Genomic DNA, 6,000 nt, shown 5'->3' with positions numbered 1-6,000 from the left:
AAAGAGACACCATGACCAAGGCAACTCTTATGAAGGAAAACATGTAATTGGGGCTTGGCTTACCGTAGTTCAGAGGTTTAGTCTGTTATCATCATGACAGGAAGCAAGGCAGCAGGCAGGCAGACAGGGAGCTGGAGAGTTAGTTAGAGTTCTACGTCCCAATCCACAAGCAGCAGGGAGAGGTGATGTGTCACGCTGAGTGTAGCTTGAGCAAAACCCGCCCCCACAATGACACTCTTCCACCAACAAGGCCACACCCATTCCAACAAGGCCACACCTTCTAATAGTGCCACTCCCTATAGGCCAAGCATTCATACACAGGAGTCTATGGGGTAATACCTATTCAAACCACCACAGGGGAATAATAATGACTATTGATGTGTGGATGGAAATAGAAGCAGAAGGAAAAACGTCAACTTGTGAAGTAAATGACACCAAATCAGGTCAGAGGTAAACAAAAGGCACTTAACTATCAACAGTTTTCATTTATTGTATGGTCTGAAAATCTGAAGCCAATACCCGGCATGGTAGCATACTCCTTTAATTCTAGCACCGGCGAAACAAAGGCAGGTAGATCTCTGGGTTAATTTCCAGCCTGGTCTACATAGTGAGTTCCAGGCCAGTCAGGACTACATAGTGAGATAGGTATGTCTGTCTCAATCAATAATTAGATAAATAAGCAGATAAATCTGAAGCAAAGATGATAAAACGATAGTATTTGGTAAATTCAAGGCATGTGTTTTGTTAGCTTCTATATTTCTCCTGTATCAGTCTTTTGCAGAGATGGAGGGATATGGAGGTAAGAAGCAAGGATTAAGCTAACTGTGGTGTACTAGAAAGATCTCTTCATCATTGCCAGCCTGACGGAGCACAGCTCACCACTGTCTGCCCAGCTCCCCTGCCTGCCCACTGGCACCACCCTTGCACACCCACGGAACTTGCGTTTTCTGCACAGAGCTTGTGCTGTATGGATGGAAGACCTGAGTGAAGTGGTACCTTGTGTTCTTTACATTTGAGAGGTACCAAGGGCATGCTGGGAAGCTGCTCTGGCTGTACATAACCAAACAAGGAGAGAAAATACTCTACCATGATTAGGGGACTGGCTCATTGGGTAAGAGTGCTTGCTGGGTAAGCATGGAGACCTGAGTTTGGATCCCCAATACCCACATAAATCTAGGCATTGGCCCCATGTTTCTGTAACCCCAGCAATAGGGGATGAAGATAGGCAGAAGTCAGCCAGCCTTGCAGAAACTTGAGTTCCAGGTTCATTGAGAGACTCTGTATCAAGAAAGAAAGGTATAAGATGATAAAACAGGGTGTCTGATATCTTCCTATGCTCTCCATATGTATGTGCATGGATGAGCACATCCATGCAAGCACACACACACACACACACACACACCACAAACAAAACAATAAAACACACACCACAAACAAAACAATTAAAAAGCCTTCAGGTGGGAGCCCTTACACTTGACTTCTGATGACTTTTATGAGACATGACTGAGACCAGATCACATCTCAGTAAATAACTTTAGTTTTTCAGCTTGTAACATTTTGTTCCACCTCAGGACACTGCCGGCAAGTAAGCCATCCCCAGATGTGGGTCAATGACCATAGACCAAACCCAAAATCTTTCTTATGTTACCCAGGCTGTGGTATTGTATTAGTAGCAACAAACTGAGATGCTTGATCACTTTGGTCTAGTAATGGAAGATTTTATGTTGGAGAGAGAATCCAAAAACTTAAGAGTTAAGGGATAAGGACCATCCTATAAGTATCTTCATAATAGTCACACGTCTATCCACCCATCCATCTCTCTAACCAATCCACACTCATCCATTCACCTCTGACTCCATCTAACCATCCATCTACCCACTCAACGCTTATCCATCTACCCACCCACATCCACAACTACCTACCTATCTACTCACTCACTCATCCACCAATCACCCACTTTCCCACTCACCTATATACCTACCCACCCATTCCTACATGCACACAACTATTTACCTAGACACCCATACATCTCTTCACCCACAGCAACTCATCTGTCTGTCTATCCATCAATGCATACATATAATCTACCTAGACACTTATGCATCTCTATACCCACAGCAATCCATCTGTCCATCTCTGCATACATACAACCATCTACCTAGACACCCATGCATCTCTTCACCCACAGAAACCCATCTGTCCATCCACTCACTTTTCCAATAAGGATTTATTGAAGGCTCTTGTGAATCAAATGCTGAACTAGTCTGCCATGCCACCACCAAGTTATGCAGTCACCAAGCTTACAAGGAAGAGACATGAAGTTTAAAGACAAGCAAACCAAGAATATCAGGACTGAACAGAAATCCCAACTGTAGACAAGACAGCTTGACTTAGAGATACTCTCACTTTGGTGTAGGAACTAAGATTCTTGGGATCTATTCTACTTCTGATTCTTAGATGAGCAAGGCACTTAGTATCTCTGGGCCTCAGTTTCTCCTGTAAAACAGGGACAATATGACAAGCCAGGGCTAATATCAAAATGAAGTGAAGTAAACAATGAGTTAGGACAGGGAACAAAAGCTTCAGTCTTTGGCTGGTGCTGAGCACAGTTCTCTTCTCCTGACTTCTTAGTTGCCACATCCTTTTGTTCTCATCCCCTATCTTGGAAGCCAATGTAATGTAGAGATTGAGAAACCTTCATGTCGAAGCTGCCTACTCTGTGATTTGTGGGTGGTGGAATCCCTAGCAGACTGAGCTCCCAGAGTTTTTTGTTGGGTGAAATCCATATGTCATCTTACTTCTGGGACCCAGATAGTGTCACAATGGAAAGACTGTCCCCAAGCTTGCTATAGGCCCACTTAGCACCAAAACTAGACCCAAACTGATGGAACACTTCATAATCCTTGTTTCTCCAGACGTTTCGCCATTTATCTGCAGACACAATGCTGTGTTTGACTACAGGACTCTCCCTCACATTAGTTTTGTGAAATTCAAACAAAACTCTAGATCCTGGAAACATCCATCCCCCAAGACATAATGTACTCTCAGCTGTGGACTCCCCCCCCCCAAATGGTACCCCAGAGACTAAGGGAACAAATGCCTGTGTTGAGGCCAACACTTGGGGTTTCCAGGAAAACCCAAAGGCTGCTTTCTCTCGTGGAAAACAACGCTCATGGTGCCTCCTGCCTGGGACCACAGGGTGTCACCCCACAGAAAGAAGTGCTGGTAGCCATGTAACCAGGCAAGAATGCAAAACGGATCATCTTCCAGAGAGTGAAGAGGCCACTGTTTCACACTTTTCTTGAGATTGATGTTATCTTCATTCTCCACTGGAGGGGAATGAGGCTCAAAGCGAGATTGCCCAAGACCATAGACTGGAAAATGGGCTAGAGGTCAAATCTTAGCTGCCATTGTTTCTTCCTTTCCTTACCCTCTTTCTTCTAGGGGAAGAAAAGAAGGAACTGCAGAAAATGAAATCCTTTCTCATTGACAAGTTTCCAAGAACTACTTTCACATACTGTCTCAATTTGTTCACACACACACACACACACACACACACACACATCTGAGAAAAGTGCACAGTTCTAACGTGTAAGACATTTTCTTCTCTTTCTCTGCTGGGGATTGAACCCAGGGCCTTGCACAGTCTAAGAAGTCCCCTGCTCAGCTACATCCTCAGCCCTGTCGACCTCATTTGTAAGAACAGATCCTGGATGGGAGCCTGAACGACATTCTCAGCTTCACGCAGGAAGAAAGTAGGGCGAGCCGTATCTATGCTAAGACCTATCCTATTTTGAAACTCATTCTCACATCTCAGGAGGACACCCTTTGCCTGGGGAGCTAAGGGTTAATCTGCTCTGGCTGGAAGAGCAGAATTGCCCTATTAAAAGGGACTGGCTGGTTTGACTCACCAGCAGCTAATCTCAAATTGCTGGTCTGATTCTTCCAGAATGTGACTGTGTTTCCCTTGATCTTGATTTTAATGCAGAAGCCGTTGCTCAGCCCTCAGTGAAGGTCTTCCATGCCTTGGAAGTAACTCATGCACCTGGGGTCAGCAATCTGGACTTTGTAGGGTATAGGGCCCTGAACTGCTGAAAACCCAGTGCTCAAGCTGGTCTCTGCCCGTGAGCCTGGATGACCCTTCTCTGCTTCAGCTCATGTTCTCCCCAGATTTACAAACACCCAGTCTTTCTATCTGCTTGAAAACTCCTAACTTGTTTCCAAGGCCCATCCCAGAGGTTTCATACTTCGTCTGACACTTCCTTCATACCGCTCTCCACTCCTGTTAACCTACGTATGTGCTTATATTATGCCTGCATCATGGGACCTCCAAACAAGACCACCACCGAGCCGGTATCCAATGCAAACACACTGGGTTTTATTGATTACAAGTTAGCTAACTCAGGCTGTGATCTGTCACACCAACGCAGCCAGTGGGGGAAGATGGCCCTGAGGCTTTAGGGTAAGGGGATTCTCAAGGGAAAAACTGCAAGGCAGGGTGGCACAAGTTTTGGCCTTCCAGGATTGATTGGGTAAAAGGATACAGCTTTTGAATTGGTTGGTTGGGGTATAGAGGAATTTCAAAACAGCTCTTAATCAGATACCTCCAAGGACGTTTGAAGCAGGCAGATGTAAAGAGATGTTGTTTGGGTACCCTGGTGGGTCACTCTGACCAGGGCTGGCACAGTTTCTTGGGAACATCTATGACTTTGCTGGGCTGCACTCATCCCTCTAGTTAGGTCCTGTCTAAAATGGAATTTTCTCAAAATGGGGTTTGTTTTGCTCCTTCACTTGTGTCTTTGCTAATTTTGATCAGCTGTAGCGTGTCTCCTCTGCCCCCTCTTCCTTTTGTACTCGCAAGTTATGAAAAATGAATCTCTGTCCTCCAGCCACTTGGTTTCCTCATTCTTAACTGTCAAAGACTTTTAGAAACTTACCTAATGTTGGCTTCTCCAGCCTCACTCTTTCTACTTCCCTCCTGGATGCTCCCTGTTTCTGGCTTCTATGTCTTGGGCTCCATGGCTTCCTCTAGTACACTGGCCGCTCTCATTGTCTTTTGCTGGATTAGGCAATTTTCCTGCTTAAATACGGTTATCTTCTGTAAACCTCTCCTGATAGTTAATCTTGAGTCAACTTGATTGCATTAGATATCTTGGAGACTAGTAAGACGCACCTCTGGCTGTGTTTGTGGATGTTCAGGCTCTCACCTAACCAGGCATTTGGTCCACTGATGGGTTCAGACTTTGAACAGAATTAGGTGGAAGCTGGAAGGTCTGGTCTGCTTAGAAAAACCAGGCCACCTGGAGAGTGTCTTTGAAGGACAAATCTGATAGGGCTCAAACCAGGGACGAATGGTGGCTAACTGAGGATGTCTATTTAACTTATCAAAGTGGGCCTGGCCCCCAGGTTCTCCCAGCACCCCTCAGTGTGATGTTCTGGATAGTCTTATGTCAACTTGACACAAACTAAAGTTATCTGAAAGGAGGGAACCTCAACTGAGGACACCTCCATAATATCTGGATGTAGGACGTTTTCTTAATTAGTGATTGGTGTGGGAATGCTCAGCCTATGGCCTCTGCATCAGCCCCTGCCTCCAGGTTCCTGCCCTGTTTGAGTTCCTATTCTGATTTCCTTTGATGATGAACAGCAATAAGGCAAATAAATCCTTTCCTCCCAGGCTTGTTTTTTGGCCATAGTATGTTATCACAGTAATAGGAACCTAACTAAGGCGAGTTGGTACCAGGGTGGGGTATTGCTATGACACACATGACCATGTTTTGGGGAGAATTGTGGAAAGAGTCTGGACCTTTGGATAAAAAAAAACCACTGAGTATTGAGAGCTCAATAGGATGTTCTGCGGGAGCTAATAAGATAATGAGCAGATAAGCATCTGAGAGCAAAACAGAGGACACTGGCCTGGCTTGTGACATTTCAGAGGGAAGTTTATAGACTCTATCAGGGCCATTTGCTATTTTGACTTAAGATTCTGTCATTCTGGTC

Source organism: Alexandromys fortis, unplaced genomic scaffold, assembly GCF_014885135.2.
Source record: "Alexandromys fortis isolate MF-2015 unplaced genomic scaffold, M_Fortis_MF-2015_v1.1 scaffold_61, whole genome shotgun sequence".
Lineage (NCBI taxonomy): Eukaryota > Metazoa > Chordata > Mammalia > Rodentia > Cricetidae > Alexandromys > Alexandromys fortis.
This window is presented reverse-complemented; position numbering follows the sequence as displayed.